Source organism: Platalea leucorodia (assembly GCF_965183815.1).
Source record: "Platalea leucorodia genome assembly, chromosome: 3".
In the NCBI taxonomy this organism is placed as follows: Eukaryota; Metazoa; Chordata; class Aves; order Pelecaniformes; family Threskiornithidae; genus Platalea; species Platalea leucorodia.
The window spans coordinates 50,560,067-50,583,934 of record NC_138825.1 but is presented as its reverse complement, the minus strand read 5'-3'; positions in this window follow the sequence as shown (position 1 = coordinate 50,583,934).

The following is a 23,868-nucleotide window of genomic DNA, read 5'->3' as shown; positions in this document are numbered from 1 at the left end:
GAAAAGACCCTTAAGATCATCGAGTCCAACCGTTAACCTATCACTGCCAAGTCCACCACTAAACCATGTCCTCGAGCACGATGTCTGCCCACCTTTTAAATACCTCCAGGGATGGAGACTCAACCACTTCCCTGGGCAGCCTGTTCCAATGCCTGACTACCCTTTCGGTGAAGAAGTTTTTCCTAATGTCCAACCTAAACTTCCCCTGGCGCAGCTTGAGGCCGTTTCCTCTCGTCCTTGTGAAGGAAAAAACAAAAACCTTTAAGATGAAGTTTATACTCTTATATTAGACTTTTGGCAAAGACAAGATTCAGGAAGAGGATAAAACAGACCTCATGAAAGGTGTATAAACTGTACTGGAACATGACAGGAAAGCCACTTGTCTCCATCAATATTTTTCTTTTGCACATATAAATCAGGCTAGATCTTTTAAGACACTACAAAGTCAAAGTAATTGCATACATCAACAATCTACACATGCTTCGAAAGCCAAAGGAAGTTTTGCTACCAATATCCGTGGCAGACGCAACCATGCTTGGAAAGTATAATAATTTATGTAACTCACATTTTAAGGAGTACTTTTATCTTAAATTCTCTCTCTTTTCTTTCATGGTAAAAAGCATTGTAGAGAACAAAAGCAAGAGAATAAAAAGCATTCTTCAATTTATCACAACAAATTCTGGAGAATGGAATATATCCCTACACCATATACATCAAAACATAGACCAGATAGGTAAACATCTGTCTTTGAAGAGGTTGAAGAATTTAAAACAGAGTAGTAATAATCCACAACAGTTGTGCAGCATATTACAAATATTTCTTTTAAATAGTTCAAGATTTTATAACAGAACATCCACAAAAATGGTATGTTCTTTTATTTAAAGACTTGTTTCTAAATCGTTTCAAAAAAAAGTTCAAATAATTTAATGGTGCACCACTGTGAAATGAAATCAATATTATAAATGTTGCTAAATTTGCAATAGTAAAAAAAAAAAAAAAAAAATTACAAAAAAACCTCTTTGCTTTCTTCAAAACCCAAAAAAAAGAATGGAAAATTTTAAAATCTCATTTACAAGTTTTCAAAAAGGCTTACTGACATGACAAGTCCTGCCTGTTGTTGCCTTGTGGATTCAGGTTCATTCCATTAGGTAATAACCTAAGTACAAAATATGCTATTTAGAACCAGTTCTTTATTTTACATATATATGTATAGCATCATTGATTTTGATGAAAGTAGTCTAATTTACAACAGAATATGTAGCCTTCACTGCCAGCCAGTGAAAAGACAGTTAAAAGCCAAAACAGATTAAAAGGAGATAAAGATCTAAAAGCACTACAACTAGAATGTAATTTTCCATTGCTGGGGACAATAATCTGTACATCTGCCTTTAATTTCTTATTGGAAGTAAGTTTTAAATAACCTGCTTTAATATCCTTCTCTTAACCTACCGGCACACAGTGCTACATTTTTATCATAGCTGTTGTAACAACTTCATATTTATCTTCAAGCCCCAGCTCTCAGAGTCAGTTCTAGTAGTTGCAGAGAAAAAAAAAAATCCAAAAGTCTGGTTCAGTTATGCCCTAATGACTCATATGTATTATGATTATGTTATCACACACAGTGTGTTACTCTTAGATGATTTTGAAGATCCCTCTCCTTAGTTATAAGCTCTTGGACAATGGCAAACAGGCACGTGGCCTTCAGCCTGCTTCCCAAGTGGATCCCCTAAACAACAGGGGATTACTTTCAACACACGAATGAAGTTTCTGTACAGGAGAGAAATACTTATCACTAGACAGACAGCACAGATGTAAGTCCTATCATTTCTCAAGGTGTTTATACAAAGGTGCAGAAAAGAGTAAGGAAATAGAAGGTCCTTGTAGCAAACCAAACAGTAGTCTCCTTGCAGAAGTAATCCTCCTGAGAAATTCCTATATCAGAATGCTTTGAAAATTAAGCGCATTCATCTTGCCTACTTCCTTGAACTCCCAAAAGAACTACTTTAGGTACTAGCTTCCCACCCACAGAGCAGATGTTTCTTCCCTTCGTTAGGGATTTGAAGTCCAACAAGATTGGTATTTGACTCAAATGTGGTCATTGCATATTTTAAAAATGACTTCATTGAACAGTAACTACATTAGGCAAAAAGAAAGTGACAGTAAAACATGTTTCAGTCCCTAAACGTTAAATAAAGCTGGTTTGGGCTGCAGTCTTCAGTGTGTATTACAGAGGTATTTATGTATTCTTGAAAAATTACCACAGAAACTGAGTCATAAAGCACATTTACATGAGGGTATGCAATATCAAAGAGAAGCCTTTATCGAAATTCCAGGGGGTCCCATGCAAGTTGAGAAGTCAGCAAGAACTGTTATATCCAAATATAATTTACATGCATTCTTGGCTCTAACGCTGATGTTGCGAGTGAGTATGGCACTCACCAATGGCCACATAGTACACATTAACACCGAGCTTGCTGGGTCTCAGAGTCCTGAACTGTCACAGCAAAAGAAGCACATTAAATTTAAAAAAAGCTAACTTGCAAAAGGCAGCTCACTGAAAGTAGCAATTCCTCCATTATAATAGAGCTATATATATTTATTATCACAGAGGGTCTTAACAGCTGTGGTGAAAGTTAAAATTATGCAACAAAAGGGAAAGCTTTGCAGAGCACAGCTAAGTTGATTATTGTAATTCATATCTGGAAGTGAAAACACACATCCTGAAAAACCCTCCATCTGGCATAAGAGGTGACAGCATGTTCAGCAATACAGATAACACTGAACACATCATCTTTATGGTCTCATTGAATATTTAATCCCATCAAAGTCACAGTGGTGACATTCAAAGACCTTCATGGAATCTGGCCAAAGGAATCACCATTTGATCCAGACCCATGTCCATCAGCTACATATTACTGGAAATACCTAATTCTTGACCAATAAGGAAAAGACAAAAGATTAACCAGAAAGAGGCCTGAACACAATTCACTCTCAGGAGGCAACCGAATGAGCAACAATTCTTGCTATTTCCCAAAGACATGGGAGTCAGATGTCTTTCTGCAAGGTTTTCATTTCCTCACCTATAAATACCTCAAAGTAATCACACATTAATGTTTACATGCACAACAGTGAATTCATGGCAACACCTGAATATGCTCATAAGCAAAACTTAAGTAACACTACAAAGAGTCCACCAGTTTCTCACTAGTATCAATCCAACAAAAAGAAAATTTCACAATTACTAGCACACTCCATGGGAAATATTATATGAGGCCTAATATAGTTTTGCTGTCATTGTCAGTCAGGCTGATGATCATACCAATAATCTTAATTTTTGCCATTAGGAGATAATACCTCCACCTGTTTAAAACAGATCAGGCAGATAATCTACATGATTTCGTAGACAAACTAGAAGCTTAAATGCAATGCAGGTCTGAACTGAAAACCACTACTGTGTATAGAAATGAAAAGAACAGAAAACAGAAAACATCTAAAATAGAAAGAAACCTAAGTGTGCTTGCTACAATTTGCTAAGTAGGGACTGGGGAATCTCCATGCCAGAACACTAAAACACCTGACATAAGAAATTGCTAATTCAGGAGAATAAATTTTTAATACAATAGATTCTTCCTATAGGGATTCCCTCTAGAATTCCCTCTAAAGAAAGAGATGATACTACATCACTGGGGAACAAAAAGCATAGCATCTGCATTTAAAAAAGAAAAAAAGATGTGAGTGGGGTCGCTGCAAATTAAAGTTAATGCCTAAGATTATATTAGCTTGTTCCCAGTAGGATAAAAAATTTTAAAACCAACATAAAATACAATTAAAGACATAGACAAAAAGGGAATTTGATAACATTACCATTTATCAAAGGCAGGTAGTGCCAGAATAGCCTGTTCTTTCAGAGGATAGCTAATTTTCTGGAGAAATAAAACAGAGTAGATCTTATCTATTCAGATTTTAATAAAGCATTTGGTGACGTGCCACGAGGGGAAGTTGTTAAAATGGAGATTGATACAGAAATATTACGTGGGGGAAGATAGCTCAAGCGGATACTGTGAAAGCCTTACTCCAAGCTGCAGAAGGTCTAATAGAGTTCCTCCAGACTTAATCTTGACACCAACCTTTTTTATAATAACTTTGGCACAAAAACCAGGCACAAGAGAATGAAACCTGCTGAAAAGATCAAGCCCTGATTCTCACCAATACCGATTTGATTGAAGTATCATTCAGGAAAAACTAGAATGTTCAGAAACAGGCTGAAATGCACTAATATGAACGTGAAGTGATAAATTTCAGAACCGAAAAGTAGAAGTTTATTGTTTGGAACTGACACAGGAGAAGAGTGGGGTGTAATCCCAGGATCGATTCAGAGATGACAGCGAGCCACCATGAATCAAGCATCCTGAAAGAGGCAAATGTGATTTAACAGCATGTTGAATGAGACATCTGACACATATATTTCTCATCTGCAGTGCTGTGTGTACTTTTGGTTACTTGCATATGAGAAGGAAATAGTCAAACAGGAGAATGATGCTACGAAAAGCAGAGGAACTGGAAAGCTTACCTTGCAAGAGGAGGCTAAGAGTTTGGCTTATTTAGCTCTGCAGAAAAGAAACTGAGAGGGAATATGATTAGTTCCTGAATATATTTTTTAAGAAGCAAGTTGGCAGGGGAGGAATAGTCTTCAAGCTAAAGGAGAGGACATGTGAAGCACAGTCCAAGCTGATTCTGCTTAGTCCCTATTTCGCAAAGAAAACCCCCTAATCTATCATGTTTAACATAAACTAAACTTGTTTCGGAAATCATCACAAGAGACTGGAGGAGCACTGGCCCCATTTTAGGCCAGTGAGTTGAACTCTAGACAAACCCTTGGGCATATCTTCAGCTGGTTTTCACTGCTGTAACCACCTTCAGAGCAGACGCTTAGGCCGCTGCGGTCCAGCCCCCACGTTTCTGCAGAAACTCCTGAATGAAGGAAGTAGCCTCAGTGGCAACTACTGGACAAGTGACTGTTGTGGGATTAGAAATAATGCACCTAGACAGTTTAAATTTACCTCAGAAGAACAGAGTATTCAAACATCGCATGAGGAGCACTTCTTCAAGTCCTGCAGAAGCTCTGCTTTCACAGCAGTCTGAGCTGCAGACAACAGAAAGCAAAAGAGAGTTTTAAAAATGTTTTAAACAGCAGAGATTAACTGAAAGTTAGGGACTGTTTGAGGATCAGAATTTGCCATCTAATACAGTTCTTGGAGGGTGTTCAGCTAGAAATATGAATAAAATAAACTGTGTAATCTGAGAATTACAAGTGAAATAAACTGGCAAAGCTTATTAGTGATGCTGATAAGTTGTTAAAATTTGGCTAAACTTTAAAGATGTGATGAAGGTGGCTCAGGGGGAGTGTGTACCGTTATGCAAAATTAAGCACAGAATTTCAAAACCAATACGTCTGAGTGACAAGTTGGTTAAGTTAATTGCAAGTAAAAATGGAGCTCTAAAAATTACAGGGAGCATAAAACTACAGCATTGTTACTTCTAAAAAGAAAAATCAAAGGAATGTAACGATGGTACTTGAAGCACATGAAGGAATAATGAAGCACAAATAGCTAGGAGTATTAAGACTAACAATAAGGTGTTCTTGTAAAATATATTGGAGGTTTGAAAAATGCTAGAGAACAAGTAGTTCCATAAATAAGGTGACAGAGTAAGGAAATATTTGCTATTGGAAAAAAGAATTAAGAGAATAATTCATTCCTTTTTTGTATTTGCATTTCACGAGCAGAATATTACTAAATATAAGACCTTAGAGAGCATACTGTGGTCATGAGAAAATTTGAAGGCTTAGATCAACCTAATACTCTTGGTTAATGTTAATGAGCATCTGAGATCTCATCTGAACTAAAATGTTGGATTTTGAGCTTGGTTTGCATTTTTCATTATTTTAAAAAGGTGAAACTTCTTTTAGGAAAAAAAGCTCCACCATGGCTTGCAACAGAAAAGGAAATCTAGCCGGGAGCTCCTGTTAGGTCCACAGTCGCTTGCTGTCACTATGAACATTCATTCAGAAAAGATCTTATTAGGAGCAGTAGTAAATCACCATCTGTTGACCACATTAAGCTCAGCAAAGCTTGTGAGAGTCTTTAGTAAGATCTCTAGACATTCCTTCTGACTAAGCATGTTTCTCTGTGTCATTCCCAATCAGTAACAGGGGGAAAAAATAAGGACTGTATTCTCCCCCAAATTATGATTATTTCACTTTTTCTTGGCAGAGTTAAGGACAAACAAACCAAAACTCAAAAACCGTCAGAGACAAAGCTTTCCTGCTGTCTAAAACGCAACTTCTTCCTGCTGTTCAGCTTCTTTCAGAGCCTCCTAGGCACAGCCGGCCACTGCCTGCTCTCAACCACCAGCTCCAGGGGCCGGCTGCACGCCAGCAGCGGGGCCGGCTGGTGGTCTCCCATGCAGGCAGGACAGCGTGCACCGGGGACGGGACAGGGGATCCCAGTGAGGGAGGGAGGGAAAACAGCGCGTGTGCTCACTCACATGAATGTTACTGTCAAGCACATGGACACAGTGGCAGAATTAAAGTTGAAAGGGGTATTTGCTTCTAAATTTTCAGATATAAACAATGCTTTTACCACCAAAGGGCTTGGTGGTTTGGGGGCGTTTGGTTTTTCTTCCCTTGGCTTGTTCATGTTTAACAATAAGAAATGCATAGGTGGAAGGGGTACAGCGCAGCGCCAGGGAGCGACCTGGAAGACAGCAGAATGAAAACCTTTCTGATCAGAGGGCTGAGCTGGACAAGAGAGACGCTACTTAATCTAGGGGGAAAACTCATTCAAAAACCTGACAAAGGCACAAGTAATGAACAAGGTCACTGCTATTCTCAAATAAAACTTTCTTATTTCTTGCTAATCAGAGTATGAACCCAAGGAGGTATAGTGAGTAGCTCTTAGTTGAGCAGAATCAAATGGAAGTAACGTGCTTAAAGAAGAAGTGCACAGTTATACGTTCTAACAAGCTTTAGTCCATTCTTTTGGACTTGCTAATTTAGCTGTTGGAGAGACAGATGAAGATTAAGTTTCCCTTGACGATTTTCTCTCTTTTTCCTGAGGGTGGATACAGCAATTCGTTTGGGGTTTGGTTTGGTTTTTTCCCTAGCATAAATAGTTAATGAAATAAACCAACAAACTCTAAAAAATGTAGACTGAAAAAAAAAAAAAAAAAACACACCACAAACCCAAATCCTAAAAAAGGAAGGGTGTGGGGTAAATACTGTTTCCAGTTATTCCTCAGATGGAAGGCCCTTGGCTTGTTTCTCTTCCCACACAACACTGGGGCTCATGGTAGCAAAAAAGGCTGCTGTCTGAGCCATTAGCAGCCAAAACAAACATAAAGATAGCAAAAAAAGGCGGAAATAGAGACACTGAGCCATGAACATTCATGTTTTAAGACAGAGATTCAAGCAGTTCAGTGTTAGTAATCAGGGTGTGAGTGGTTCTCCACATGCCAAGGTATAGAAAAAGCACAGGATAGTCCAGAAATCTACACAGATATGGTCTTCAGTGCTTTCCGACTGATCGCAATAACCTTGTAGCGTATCTGGGAGTATGTCATCAAACCCCATGACAAAATTAGTCTAGTGACTAAATCACTTGGTCGTCTTCTCCTTGTTAGCTCAGCTAGCGTGTTAACGTGCTGCAGAACAAACACAATGTACTACGCTGGTTGCCTCCTCCTCCAGCTTTTACTTCAGCTATCTGCCCTAACGCAGAATGGATAAACAGTTTTCTTGCCAAATAGTAGTGGATTAGCCACAGCAGTGGTGACGACAGCACAGTGTGCGGAAGGATAAGAGTTACAATAGATATTCCCAAAGCAGTAACGTGAGCCGGGATAAGGCGGGAATGAAATGTCATCATCTAGATGAACATTTACACGCTATGGAAATGATGACTAGCATTTGGATTGAGCAGAAGGGCGAGTTCAACGTCACAGCAACTCCCAACAAAGTTTATCAGACAAAGGTCGTATATGCTGCACTTTAACCCCATAATCCAGTTCTCCAGCTTGAATGCAGACTGTGTTGCCAAAATTTATTCTGTATAGTAAAACAAATTATTAATACTGTAATAGTCATACTATATTGCCTGTGATTGGAAATACCTTGCCTTTGATATTTTTCCACTCTGGGTCCAATCCTGGGAACTACTAAACATCTACATTTCATATCTGCCTGAAAGCCCTGCCAATTCTCAGAGCTTCTCAGGCTAGGAAAATGAATTGAATGTACAGCTGAGAACAAATAAAACATCCAAGATTTCAAGGTGCCTGGAATAGTTGAAGTGAAATCCACAATTTTCTATACATAAAAAAGTAAAGCATTGTGGCATTATATCCATGCTCTTAATGCTTTTAAAATGAATGCAGTATTTAGCAAACAGATCAGGACATTTTATGACCTGTTCAGTTCTGTTACTTCTGCATATACACATTAATGTAGGAAAATTTCCTACCGTTTTCTGAGCTGGACCATATTCACTCCATTTTATACACTGTAAGAATGACTGAAGCACAAATGCTCCTAAGAGCGGGGCCTAAACAAGATTGTAAAGCTTCAGGCTAGTTTCCAGTCCTACCACAAATTTTCTATGCATCCAGATGGTGCATCCAGTTTCCTATCTGCAGCCATGGAAAATGGGCAGATTGTATGGAAAACTATACTCTGAATTGCAAGGAGCTCTGGCATTGCTGGGATGGCAGTGGAAAATTGCCCCGAGAACCTTGTCCAAGGTGCCAGAGAGACCTTCTGAGGAGAGGAGTAAGTCTACAAGCATCAGTCTCCTACGTTATCAGAAGAGACTACCGTTTCCTCCCCTGAAATGTCCATTGATTGATATAATCCCAATTATTTCAAAATTCTTTGGTGACTCCTGTGTCATAACATATTACACTATTCCTGATTTAATTGACACAGGGAACACTCAGGTTCACAAAACTTCCCATCAGTCTGGGAAGTTTTGTTAGGAACTATATCTTAAAAGTTTTTGGGGGCCCATTATTTACTTCCATTTTGCTCTATGAATTTCTACCTTCTCATTACTGGATGTCCTTCAGGTCTTTTCAGCAAGCTACTTATCCTCTCAGTCATTTCTGGTGCTTATCCCTTCTCTCTTAGTCTCCAGCAAGTCTGGAGCTCTCTCTGGTTCACTGCCTGGGTTATATTTCATTTACGGCTGCCACATTATCTGCAGCAACCATCATTAAAAAGGCTACTGCATTATCACTAGAAAGGGAGCAAGATTTCAACAGCTTTGTGTGGCAAATGCACTGGGGGAGGGTTTCTGCCGCCTCTTGCCAAGTTCCCATTGCTTCACTTTCCCCATTGGTTCTGCTGCTTTGTAGTTCAGGTTCTGAATTTATCTCAGGTTCCCTCTGTTTTGCTCTCATTAGGAAGGCATTCGGGCAGCATTCTTTTCCCCTCATGCTGGGGAATTTGTTCCAGGTCACTGCTGAGCTGTAGACAGTGTCCTTGAACATGTAACCTGTAATGAAATGAACAATTGCCCTATCGGCTACCAAACTTTTCATGTAGGACTCCCCATCCCCACCCCAATGGCTCCCCATTTATCTGGACAGATGCAGAGTAACAGGGGAAAGAGAAAAGTGTAAATGAGAAAATGGAACTGTTCCTCATCTCCCAACATATGCTTAGTAATATACCTTGGGCAAGCCTCCACTCACCAAAAGTGTCTGGGCTTTGAAAACTACAGAATAGCTGTGCTATACATCCAGCTGTTCGCAGTTCAGTGCTTTCATGTAGATACCAGCCATGTGAAGATGCCTTAAGTTCTTAGATGTTAATCCAGCGGTTACTACTAAAGAAAAAAATCCTAGAAGCACTAGCTACGAAAAGCGAAGATTACGTCTCAGAGGTGTCACAGCCCAATTCACAGAAGAGGGATCTGTTTTATAACAAATGCCTGGTTCTAGCTATCCCCATCCAAACCTGTGCTGCCACCCTCTTCTAAGCCCAAATCAAACTGCTGTGATTTTAAAAGAAGTGAGTTTTCACTCACACAGTACTTAGTACAGATTAACGAGGGTGTAGTTTGAAAAGTAAAATCTTTCACCTCTACAATGCATCCCTCCCGAGCATTCTTGGTTGCACCATTCACAGCCGTTCTTGGTCAGACAACCTACAGAAAATCACCACAAGACAGCAAGAGAAACTGCAAACAGCATCCACTGTGCTGTTGCAAGTAATGTGAGGGGATATGAACAAGTAATATGGGGGACATCTCTTGGCCAGAAATCTCCTTGGAAGAGGAAAGGGCAAGGAGCCTTCCAAAACTCTTCATCCAAGACTCATCCCACCTAATATTGGACAACTGAACCTCGGTGCCTAAAGGGAAGCACTGCTGCTGCACAAACGCAAGCAACTCATTTAGGAAGCGGGGTACATATTAGGCTCCGTATGCTGTACATGTGAAAGGAAAATCTACCCTAGGGGGCAATTCTGAGCAAGAGACTAACGCTGGAGGAGCGAGACCTCAGGCTGGTGCCTAAACTGAGATGCAAGGTGTCCAGAATTTTCTCCCTTTTGTAGTTTAACTTAGATCAACACAATCTCTCCTCATTCCTCTCCTCAGTCTCTGAGGTTCCTCTGAACCCCTACCTGAGACGTTAGGAACTTGTCCTGAGATGTTAGGAATTTGTGCAAGGGAGCTGAATCATGACTACGTAACCTATTGACCAACGTAGCTAAACATTTCTCCTTCGGCACTTCCGTTACCATGGCTGAAACTTTTGTTCTAACTTGCCTCTTCTTGGAGGACACACATACTATGAAGACTCCAAGACTCCATGCCAGCAGTAAAGCAACCTCCTTTGCAAATCTGCTTACCTCCTTCAGATGACCACTGAAGACAGCCCAGCCAAGAAGGCGTTATTTCACAATTAGCTGTGCTCAATTTTATTTTTTAATAATCACTACCTTTCAGAAATCTAAACTTTGACATTTCCATGGGTCCCCCAAAAGAAAGCAGGATCAAGCATGCTGCAGCTGTTTCTCTGCAGTATTTCTCTCCCTCTAAAAGTGTTCTCAAGTTAATTTTGGCGAGGTTTGAAAGGAGTAGGCTTGTGCGCTGAAAATGTTTTCAATTTGACAGCTCTGTCGCTGTGGGGGAGGGAGAAAGATCAGTGATATCTTGAAGTTACGCAATAAAAAGTTAGTTGTCTTCTTTGAATGCAGATTTCTATTGAAGTTTTAAATAGTCCTCTTCACTAAGGAAAGGACTGAAAAGGTAGTTAACATAAGTAAGCTGAAAAACCCTGCTGCTGTTCCTGTAAATAAAGCTGACCTTCTGGAGTAGTGGCAGAGGCTGCTGACCTTGTTTTTCTCCCTTGCACCAGCAACTGCATATCCTTACACGCGTATCGTATTACCAGCCAAACAGGCAGCTTTCACGTATGGCAGTACAGAGTAGTACACAGCTCCAGCATTCGCTAAACGGAAACTTGCTTGCTTTCAGAAAGACTCAGAGGACTCGAGCTTACGCTGAGCTTTGCACTGACTAAAACTTTCCCAAGGGATGGACAACAGATTCCTGGGATTGAAAAGGAAAAAAAGCATCAATAGTTTTGCAACACATTCCAGAAATCACAGGCTGTGAAGAATCTGATGCTGTAACTGCAGAAGCCTTGCTGTGGGAAGACATGCTTTTACCTTCTTTCACGTAGTCCTATGCCACTAGTTCAGAGTTGTAAGGAGAAGGGAAGAGTGTGCTTGTAACACTTTAAAGAAAACCATCCACTGAGAAGCCTAAAAACATCACAAGTTTAAATTAGTTCTCTTTAACTTTCTCCCATCATCCAGTAAATGACCTTTCATTTACAGTAAGGCAACTCCTTGAAGTAGTTTTTCTTCTCCTTCCCAAAGGTTTAGAATATGGAGCTAGTACTCCAGAAAGCAACGGGACTCTCTACATGGGTTTGTGTCAACCCCATCAATGCAATATCAAGACTCGAATCCATCACACGAATGAGCTTTACCCACACCATGCTTCACTGAAGGAGGTCTGTTTGTGACATTTTACAGATGGGGCTTCAAGATAGCCAAGATTATGTGATTTACCAAAAATCACAGATGAAGTTTGTGGCTGAGGTACTGTATCTGACTTTCAAGCCCAAGCCTTCCCTCTTTTGATATAGATATAGATAGATAGATAGATAGATATAGAGATATATATAGAAAGAGACCTCACTTTTCTTTCTATTCTTCTACTCTTCCACACTACACTGAGATGAACTCTCTTCTTCCTCACTGCTAGAATAAAAACCAAACAGGTAGTAATGACAGCTTCTCCTATTCCAGGAATATGGAGATCCAGAACACTGCAGATCCAGGAAGAAGTCTGGCCACTTTTCCCATCACTTTTGCATACCTCCTCCACCTTTCTAAGATCATGAAAAGAGAAGCTCAGGAACAGCTGTAGAAGCCTCAGGTTCTAAAAGCAGCTTCCAGTTTCTAGGCTCTCTTAGAAGCAGTAAAGAGACCATTGCAGGACCACTGCAGGCAAATAAGTGAGCTAGACTGACTGCCTGGGACCAGTGCTTCCCATAGGTAGGACCCCAAAGGAGCCGGACAGAGCCTGCACCAGATAGTAGCCCAGTGCAGAGATCATGGAGGACAACACCCCAACCAGATGCAGAGCCTCGGCCCAAGCCTTCTGCCTTGGTAACACATGATAAGCCATGACTAGGTCCAAGCATCTCTCACTGTGGTTACCACCTTGGACCTCCACAGTGGTCAACACTATGAAAGTAATAGGGATATTAACTGACAGACTTGTGGGAGGAAAACATTTTGCCCCCACCACGTTTACTGCAGGTCTGGTAAAGAAAAAGAAGAGAGGCATTTGGAGGAGAATGAATTATTCTCTTTCATAACTAGAAGCGATGTATTTTTAGACCTTACAAAATGGTATTACTTCTACATGTCAATGTTTCAGAAATTTTTCTAGAAGAGATATCTATTTCAAATGAAATAATTTAATTTCAAAAGTTTTGATACTGTGCAGTTACTTTTCTTATCTTTTTTTTTCCTTACCTTTCTTTTCTTTTGGACCTTTATCCTGTAGGCAAATAACATGCTGCATTAACCACATTATAATACGAACTGAAATATACACATTTCTTTGTGTTTGTTTGTTAAAACACTACTCCTGAGCCCTACAGCTATAACCTTTCTTTTTGCTTACTAATCAACACCTTTGGTACTTTCTGTTTTCAGCATTATTATTCTCCCAATTTTCAAAGTCTGTCAAGTGACTGAAAAGCACTGAAGAACCTCCAGATGCAGCAGAACTCCAAAGTAGAAAAATCTGTAATTACTTCCAAGTCAACAATTTATAGCACATTATTTTGTGAATAAATCTAGCAGTACTTTCTATGTGGAAATAACAATAGGCAGAACTCTGAGCCACACAACATAACTTCCAAGTTGGGCCTTGTTGGCAGGGGTTGGACCAGCTGACCTTCAGAAGTCCTTTGACATTACAATTTCATCTGAATAAGCAACTAATTACTGAAGATTTTTTCAGTTTTTCTCAGTATTTTTTTTTTTTTTTGTTCTTGGAAAAACATTTGGGGAAGGGGAATTTTTCCTTTAAAGTGTCCAGCCTAATGGCTCTGTAATCACCACCTGTGCCCTAAGTCAGAAAACATCCAAAGAATCCACCAGTTTCTAGACAGAGTAATGAGAAAGAAAGAATTATAATTCTAGAAAGCATCCAAGATTTTTTTCATTCGTTTTCACCTCTCCAAGGAACTTTTGAAATGCAATGTAATAGAGGTGGAGTTGCTTACAGTATGCCTTCCTTGCCTTCACGGAGCTGCTCTGCCAGTGAGTAACTCTTAAGCTGTCCTGATGTGCTTTACGGAGGTTGAGAGGGACCTTAGGAACACTGCCCCTCTGTGACAGAAGGAAATAAAGACCCATCCCTTTACACACATTTGACAGCCTCTAAGTCTCCTTCCAAACACAGCCCCTTTTATTAATGACCCAGCCAGCTAATTGGGAAAAGGGCTATCAGCCAGGCTCCTTGGAGCATGGGAGCGTGCCTGAGGACGTGCTGCACCCTTGCAGCCTCTGCTGCCGTTTGACCCCAAACCCACGGTCACCAGGACACACAGCACTCGTCTGTCCCCACAGGGCGATGGGCTTTCTCAGAAGCCACGGCACAGCGCGAGCAGCCAGGGAGACAGCTCTAGCTGTGGCACACACGACCCTCTCATGCTCCGTGCCCGCAACCTGACATCTTGCTGCCCACGCCACCGGGCAGACAGTCTGAAAAGATTAAGTTTGCAGTCAGCAGGGTGGGAAGGGAGAGACGTGAAACCTGCCTTATGTGAGAGGCAAAACGAGGGCATTTAAAGCAATGTTCTATTTTCAACTGAGTAAAAAAGAAACGTGTATGAGAAAGCATGGATTTAAAAAAAAAATAAAAACAAAAGAAATAAACATCCTCCTATAGTTTCAGGAACTCAGACAATTCCAGAATGTCTTTGTGAAAGAGAAGTTTCATCTTCTGAACTCTCAGAATCAAAGCTGAAAAAAAAGCACTAAAAATCCAAAAATTGCAGTGACAGAAAAAAGGCTACTTTTTTGTATTTACTTCAGGTCGATAAATTAATGACCTGAAGCATCATTAGAAAGACAGATGTCTTTTTTTTTTTTTTTTTTTTCTTCCTAAGATTCAGTTTACCAGTAAAACAGCTCAGTGATCACCCATGTTACTTTAATTCTTAGCATGCTCCTTGGTGGGGTTTTGGCCCATGCCAGCTAGCACAACGCCTGGCATGCACCCAGGCAATTCTTGGTGGGAAGTATGGACAAATGCACTATCTAGCAGACTTCTCCCCCTCTGGCACCTCCTCATGCCACAGCCCAGGGTGTGCAACACCCTACCTCAGCTTTCTGCTATAAAACCATCAGGCTCCAACATGGACCAAAGTGCCTTCAGTCACATAAGAAGAGATCCTCCCCAAAACCACCACTCAGACGCTAATCCTAATGTCTTGGGACCACAGTCATGTCAGGCTCGGGGCCTGGCGCTATATGACACAGACACGGTGGTCTGTGTCACTTGGTATCAGGGCCAGAAAACCGGCCTCGGAGATGCTACTTCTAATTTAAATTTAGTTTTAAATAATAAAAATTCAGCAGTACAGAGGGAACCTCAGTCAAGCCTTCAGTAAAATCTTACTCTGATATGGCTGCAGACTGTATGTTCACCAAATCATGTGGTTAGGATTTCTTCATGCATAAGGGATATCATGTGCCATATTCATTAAAAAGAAAAACAGGAGTACTCCTCCCCCAATTTAACTAATTTCTAACAACAATAAATTTACTGCAGAGTAAAAAAGCCTACACAGAATGCTCTACAGAACTGTCATAAACCCCATTACAAAATGGTATGACAGAGGCTAAACAGAAGCACATTTCAGAAGAAGTTTCCCACAGTTTCTCCAATATCCATAGAACCACACATCATATAAACATATCACCATAGTCTGAGGTCTTCTGCTTAGTTTTCCTTAGTCCGCCATCCACAGGGACAAAATTTCAAAGGCTGAGCCCAATTATCCCATCTCCTGTAAAGCTTTGCAAAAGATTTCAGAGTATCTGAATGAGTAATAAAAGACAGAAACAACTAATACAGGCTGGAGGAAAAAAAGATAAAGAAATATGCACTGATTGTTAACTGTAAGCAATGTAATCTAATGCTAATCTAATTTTTATTCCCTAGATCTGCAAGTCTAGATATTTAGAAATGAGTCTAAGACATCAGATTTCTCTTGCAGAAAATATTTGCAAATGAAAGGAAGCATCAAATTTTAAAGTAGATTCTTTTAAAGTACATTTTATTTTACGGTACCAACTTGAAAAAAAAAAAGTTTCTTAAATACTTACAACATTTAGATTAAAATCTGTTCCTAATGTAGTAACCTAACTGAAAGAATTTGGTTTATGAACCAAAAGCTGCATTTTTGAAACTCCATGCATTCAACTGCAACATGAGAGATAAATGATCTTTGCTAACATCTGTTAGCCCCAGCCACTTGATCTCATTTAGCCAAGTAGTTTTTGTAGCTTTTATTGCTCAATGGTCCAGAAAGTGACTATGTAATAATATTGTGTAAAATTACATCTTCTCCTTGCATACCTTCATATTCAAAATAAAACTAATATGCTTTACTGGCAGAAAGCAAGTATCTACTCCTAGCAGTCTTGAAAAAGCATTTTTATCCTGCTATATACATATATCACCAACTAATTACACAATCATACAATATAGAAAAAGGATGCAATTACTTTCCAGATTTTTGCTGAGGGTGGACAAGAAATCAACATTGTTTTTGTGTGTGCACGTGCAACTATTAAACTCCATGAAAGCAGAAAGGTAATAGCAACCCATACCCATATTCTTAATGTTGAGTATCTCAAACAACTGAGAGGTCCAGTTTGGAGCTATTTTCAAAGAAGAATATGTTTGCAAACATCAGATGTAGTTCAAAAATAATTTTTGGAGCAAGAAATCCAAACAGGCAAAATCCTGTATTCTGTGAATACTATTCAAACAGAACAACTTGGAAAATACAATCTCAGACTATAATAATACTCTAAAAGCACCAACAAACTTTTCTTAATGGGTTACAAAGTTAAATAAAAGAAAATGCATTTCAAACTCCTGAATTTGCATTTCCTTATGCCAAATTTAAATAGTAAATTAATTTCAGGATAATATTAAATTAATTGTGTGCTGATTTAATAGTAAAGTTTGGGATATTCAGCTATACTTACTATGTGCAGGAGATTGTGTTGCATAGCCATTTTTATGCCAGAAACATATATTCGGTGTTTGTTTCATAAATGTAACAAATGAAGGAAAAATAAATATTTACCTAACCAGGACTAATATTTTCTTCATGTGGGAAAATCACCCTGCTGCCAAACCCCCCTGTACTAATGACAACAATTATACAGCAATATCTGAATAAAACATAGTCAGTAGCACATAAGCTTTGATGAGATAATACCACATCTCCAAAGGTCATTCTTTTAAATGTATGTGCAAAACAAGGTAGAATTCCGAATTCTCCATTTTAGCACCTTTGTTATAAGCAAGAAAATACCCCACAACTTTTATTAAGCAAGTTTAACTGAGCTATTTAACGTCCAAGAAACCAGGTGGAATAAAAAATACTATCATGTATTGGTTCTGTCAGTTTCTGCTGAGGGCTCTTTTTATGATGAGATTACATAAAATCTGTACCTTAGAAACTCAGAGAAGTGCTTTAGTCAGTCTCTTTATACCTCTGACAAACTTGAATATATCTTTCTTCAACAATGCAGCCCCTTCAAATCAGCCCTTCCAAGCAGATTTCTACTGCCCACACCCTCCAAATAGGCCTCTAGCAAAAATAGAGAAAACAAAACTTAGTGTTTCTGAGGTAAAAAGGAAAATACAGAAACAGAAATAAAAGACAAGAAGAAAAATGTGGTTTAGGCTTTTATATGCCATAGAAGAGCTCACTGATGTTCTCAGTCCCTCAAAGTAAAAACCCCACTTGCAGTTTGCTTTGCCAGTCACTGTATGCTGCACCTGAACCTACATCTGCTCCAGACTCAAGATCAAGATGGCTTTGATTTCTTTTAAATTACCCCACCAGGTTTTTTTCATTTCCTGCCTGCCTTCTCCTCTCATGCAACGCACTGCCATATACATTCATATTTTCTCATTTCTCAAATGAAATGTTCAGATTTCAGAGCAATCTATCATTCAGGCAAATTTACTGACAAGTTGCCCAAATAATTTCAAACTTTCTATGCACGTATGATTAAAACATTAAGATATTTGAATGCAAAGCATAACTATATTATATAGTTAATGAAATAGCTGTGAAAACTTTCTTCCAATTCTTCTCAAACAGTAAAGAAGAATTTAATCAAGGAGTTACTATGTAAGACTAAAAAATGTTGTACTTGCTTTGTTATTTTGCAGACAGGCCACTCTACATAAAAAATTTCAGAAACTAACTTTCCTACAGAGAAAGCCAATGATTCCCTATCAGCAGTATGTGACCAGACTGCTGTTACAAGATGCTTACTAAGCATTCATAAGCTCTCAGCTCGAGAGTCATTAGATGCTCAGCACCTGGGAAACTGCTAATCTACACAGGTTCAGATCTGTTTAGGACACTGAAGATCACACCATAAATGGAATTTCCAAAGACTTTTGTGCTTGTTTAAAAATGTGATACTTACAAAAGACAGCTCTGGAGACTGTAGCCATTTGGTGGAGGCTGGGTAACAGCTGAACAGATAAACTTTTGCAAAATTTACCCTTACTTGCTCACAGTGCCTGAGGATGAGCCAGTTTGCAAATGCACTGTCTAATGCATTTGGAGAAAGAGCTAAGTCTTGATCCATGTTACAGAATTCCACTCCTTATATTAAATATTATATTATTATATATGTTTCTATTATTATATTGTGTCAAATTCTCAGATTCTAATAACTTTCAATTTTTGAATTCTTGTCCCAGACCTGAATTTCAATGCACAGTTGCTTAGTAAGAATTTGACTTTGAGCTTTCATTTGAGTTTCAATCAGAGGTATTGGATCTTTAAAGATAAAATATTCATTTTGTTATCAATGTCCAAGCAGTCATAGTATGAAATCCAGAAGAAAGCATCATCGTTATTAACCTCACTGTGACCAAATTTCTTCTACTGAGCAATGGGAGTGGAGAAGGGCAGTACAAGTACTGACACAGAACTACCAATGTTTCCTACCGTTAGACATGTTCCCAATCTTAGAACTGACTCTGCCATCTGATTTTCATAATTACTGGGGAAAGATACTCCTAAAGAATTCCACATCATCCAAATTTTCTTTGCCTAACATCCACTATTAATCAGAACTTTTCAGGCATTTGTTTCCTTGCTGTTCTTGCTTCCTTTCCAAAAAAATACAGTAAGCATCTGACAGAAAGAAAACATAAATCATAAAATGAAAATGATTGAGAAGCCAGAGAAAAGAGTTTTAGCTTAGAAGTTAAAAAAAAAAAAAAAAAAAAAAAAAAAAACACCACCACACCAACAGACAAACAAACAATTAACATTAACTCCTTTCAGTGCATTCTCTGCTGCTTCTACCAAGCTTCTGCACTTCTGTGCACGGCCCAGTAAAATCTACAAAGGAACCAGTGGCACTTCATTCTCTTGCTGCAGCAGTTTTCCCTACCAGGAAATGAAAGATTGAAACATTTTACAGTTATTTTGTTTGCATTTTGTGAGAATTAAATGCTTCATTTTAATAAACACAGTGTTTGGAATTTATTACGGATTCCTTTTAGGTTTCAATATTATGAAATATTTGAATTCTGTCATGGAGAATTTTGTCAAAACAAGCTCCTGAAGAGACAAACAAGCCAACAGGAAACGGGGCACATTTTCATCAGAATTTTCAAAATCACCTTATTTTCCATAGAAAATAAATATTTGGAATTAGCAAAATATCCTGGGAAGACCAACTGTGTTTACAGAACTGAAAACTCAATCTTAGTCAAGTTTTCATAGCAAAGACACTTTTGCAGTACAAAATCTCACCAATAGATGAGGAGGATTCTCCATCATTTGATGCCTGCAAGTCAGTTCTGAATGTCTTTCTGAAGAGCCACAGCAGCAGAGCTGGAAATTACTGACTTGAGACAGGAATCAGAAAATTCTGTGTTTGCATAAGGCAAAGAATTGGATTAAGGTATCACCCTGATCATTTAGCCTTAATAATGAAGGATGACAGCATAAATATCCCCCTGTATTTACAGATAAATGAGTCACACATCAGGAAAAGAAATACATGAAAACTGCTGAAGACTCCTAGCAGCAGTTTTTAACTGTGGTGCATAGATTTATAGACCAATTTGAAGGGGGCCACAAAAGCAAGCCCTGGAAGGGTTGGTTCAAATATCATGATAAAAGAGTCTGCAGTTCTACTTGCATATCCTTAGAAGTCCAAAATCAAAAATATTTTAAAGACCCTGATCACAACTGTAGTAACAGATACCATATTTCTCCATGAGACTACATAACACTCAGGTTTTTCTAGCTCAGAGATCTGGCATCCAGCACCAGGTTCAACAAGTTGGTTCCCATGTTCTACCAATGCCACGGCCAGTCATTTATCTCAAAAAAGCTACCCACCTGTATTGTGGTGTTCCTCTAGGGGTGACCGCCGCGCTTTCATTAGAATGTATAAATATACTTTTTTTTTTTTCTTTTTTTTCCCCAGAAGAAAAGCTGCCTTTGAACAAGACAGCTGTACAGACCATATCTTAGCATGGGACCAGGTTGCCCAGAGGGGTTGTGCAGTCACTGGATAGAGCCCTGAACAACCTGGTCTCATCTGAGAGCTGACCCTGCTTTGAGCAGGAAGTTGGACCAGGGACCTACTGAAGTCCCTTCCAACCTGAGGTATCCCACGATGTTACAAAAAAAGGCATCGAAGATATCTGGCCAGCTTTCATTTCACTCCTTTCACTCCATTCAGGTACCCCTAGAATGCTTTGCTATTTACTTTTTCTACTTATAATGTTTTCTGAAGGCTTTACAGCACATTCACATCATATTTGCACATGTTTCTATAAGGGCTTCCCAAATTTTTTTTTTTTTTAAAGAATGGGACAGAAAACCTCATGGACGTTCTTGATTCCAGGAAGTCTTCAGAAAAGTCAAGTTATTGAGAGTCTTGCAGAAGAAATCTCCGCAGCTAGTAAAATATTGGTGCAGACAAATCTAGAGGCAGGTTGTGTCTCATCCCCATGATTACATCCATGTTGCTTTTCAGAAGAACAGGCTGAAACTTCCACCAAAAAAATTGCTTGGAAATTTGTTTGCAAATTGATTGGAAAAGTTCAATGGAAACAAAAATGGAATAGCAGGCTTCTGTGCATTTATTCTCCCTGCATTTTCCTACCCCTTCAATTTTCAGACTGAAAGAGCAAATTCTTAGTTATTACGGAATTTGATACTGCTAAGGAAGGAACACCTACAACTGAAATACAGCATCAGAACCAAGCAACTACATAAACACTTATCAGAAATCCTTGTACTTTAACCACCTCACCCTGCATTTAGGGGACAAAAGATTCAAGAAGCTATTCTGTTTGTTTGCCATCTATTAGAGAATGAATACAGCCTTCTCATAATGTCAGTGATTTGCTAAATGTCCCTGTGAAGCACAAAAGCCTGCTGTCCCGTTTGCGTGCCCATGAGTGCTGCAGCCCTGTAGAATAAGGCACAAGCTGCCATTTTGCAGCGTTCTGGTACTGATTGCAAAGCCTTCTCAGAAGTCTAAATTTCTTTGTGTTTCTTTATGTAGATAAGCTTTATTTGCTTTCTCCTTTTGGAGGCCACCTAAAGGTATCGTTTCATTTTGAGGCAGCTTGTGGGTCTGCATTTCTCCACATGGCAATATACCCCTATATTTCCTACTCTGCTTATTTTGACTTAGTGGTCAAGCAGCTTGCTGAACTCACGCTTGTCAACTGGTTTTGATGTGTAATATTCAGCCTCAATTGCTCATTTCTTGCATTTCTGTCCAAATTTCTCTCTGATGCACTGTAAGCAAGTCTGGTTACTTTACACCTCTGAACAACTGCACAGCCCTACTGACCTGCTCTCTCGCTTGCTCTCATTTTGTGTTTTAAATCTACTGCCGAAGCACAGTCTGTATCGCTATTGCAGTACGCTCGCCTTGCTTCTTTTGGATTGCTATGCAGTAATACTTCACCGCACTGGTTGTTAAAACAGGTCGCGCTTCACAGCACGGACTATGTCTCACCTCCTTCCTGCAGTATCCCGTTTCTTGTTTTACTTGGTACAGGCATATATTTTTTCTATTTCTGCATTACTTTTTTTTTTAAACATGAATGTCAGCAGTAATGGAAGTGTTGGATGGCAGTTCAGAGAGAGCAAAAGCAATGACCAAGTGCCATTTCCCTTCTGCTGCTCCTCTCCAGCACCTGGTGGTTGCCCTGAACGGGTGCCCTGGGGGGCAGACGAAGTGCCCACAGCTCCAGTTGCGCCTCCCACCCCTCCCACGGCTGAGACAGCCCATGAGGACTCAAGGGGCAGTAATACTTCTCCTGCTGAGGGAGGGCTCATCAGGGCTGGATTAAGACAAGAAACACCTTGGCTCCAAACTGCCAAAGCGCCCTAGCGTGACGACGGCATTCAGCGACAGTTTGCTAGGCCAGACTTAGAAAATTAAGCCATCTGTGACTGGAGAGGCAGGAGTCAGAGATCACACCCCACGTTCCCTCACTGGTTCCAAAAGCTATACAAAAGCTATACCCTCTCTTCTTTCTCTCATCGCTCTGCACAGACAAAAAGAAAACCAAAGCTCTTCCTTCCCTCCCCTGCATCACTACAAAATTCTCCTCCACTCCAGGAATGAACTTCAGCAAATTGGAGGGATTTGGGCAGTGACAAAAGCCTTGCTAAACATCTCTCCCCAGTCCAAAGGAAATATATTGGGTCCCTGTGGGTCTCCTCCTAGGACACTGGAAGCTGCTGACTGGCATTTTTACATTGCCAGGTGCTGCAATTTGCAGGTTTTTCTTTAACTGATCGTGACATCTGCACTGCCCTACCCCCACTCTTTCGAACACAGGGTGAGCCCCCAAAACCCCCTTTCCCAAACAACAATATTTTCTTTTCCACTTAGATGCCGAACGTTATCGCGGATCCATAGCAGGAGCCCTGACGTTCGCAGCAGTCCCTCTCATGATGAAGGAGGTTTCAGCTTACGTCTATCCTGCACTCCAGATTAACTGGAGGTAGCTGGTGGCACTTGAACCACATCTCTGGAAACCTGCCCACTTTGGTGGCAACCAGAGAAGAGGCAAGGACGCAGACATGGGTCTGTCAATCGATGCTCACTCTGCAAGCAGCCACAAGGCAGGGAGCTTGGGGAAGGGAGAAGAACTGCATACAAACAAAAGGTGCATGCTGACGTTAATCTCCGCTAACGAAGCCTGCACAGAGCCTGTGCTCTGAGTCACCCAGCTCAGCAGCTAGCCGAGAGAAAGCTCATGAATCAAACCGCCCCACCATAAGGAGCAAAGCGGCACAGATAGGGGGAGGGGAGGAGAGCAAGGCAGGGCTCGCGTCAGACCCCCCGCAGCTGCTGCCCCTGCCTCTGCTGCCCAGGCACCGCCGCCCCGTGGGCACCCTCACCTGGCCCCAAACCCCCTACCCAGAGGCCCTGCAGAAAAAACACGTCAGGGTGGCAGAGCGGGTGCGGGAGGGCCTCGCCACTGCACAGCCCTCCTGCTGTCGCGGGATGCGGCCCCTCGTGTTTATGCTGGCACGGGCACACAGCGCTCAAGCACCACTATTAGCCCAGGGCAGCACGCAGCTTTGGGGAGCGGGGGAGGCGAGCACCTGGGGATGTGCCTGGCGCCAGAAGAGGGCTGTGACAATGGGGGCCAAGTCTCTTCAACCATTTCATTCATTTAGGTGCACAGGTGTAAGTAAGGTCAGAGTAGAAGCAACCAGCTATGGAGAGTGGGCCCTAAAGACCCTTTCTGCAGCTTCGCCAACATGCAAAACACCAAATGGCATGAGTACATACGCCTTAACTGATTTACCATGGCAGCTCCACACGGGTGCAGAGACTCCCTTCCTCTCCAGTCAGCCAAAGACTCACAGAGAGGACAGGTGGGTTACTGCCGAGTAATTGGCTTCAGTTCTTTTGTATAATCAAATGTATGTCTAGATTTAAAAGCATGT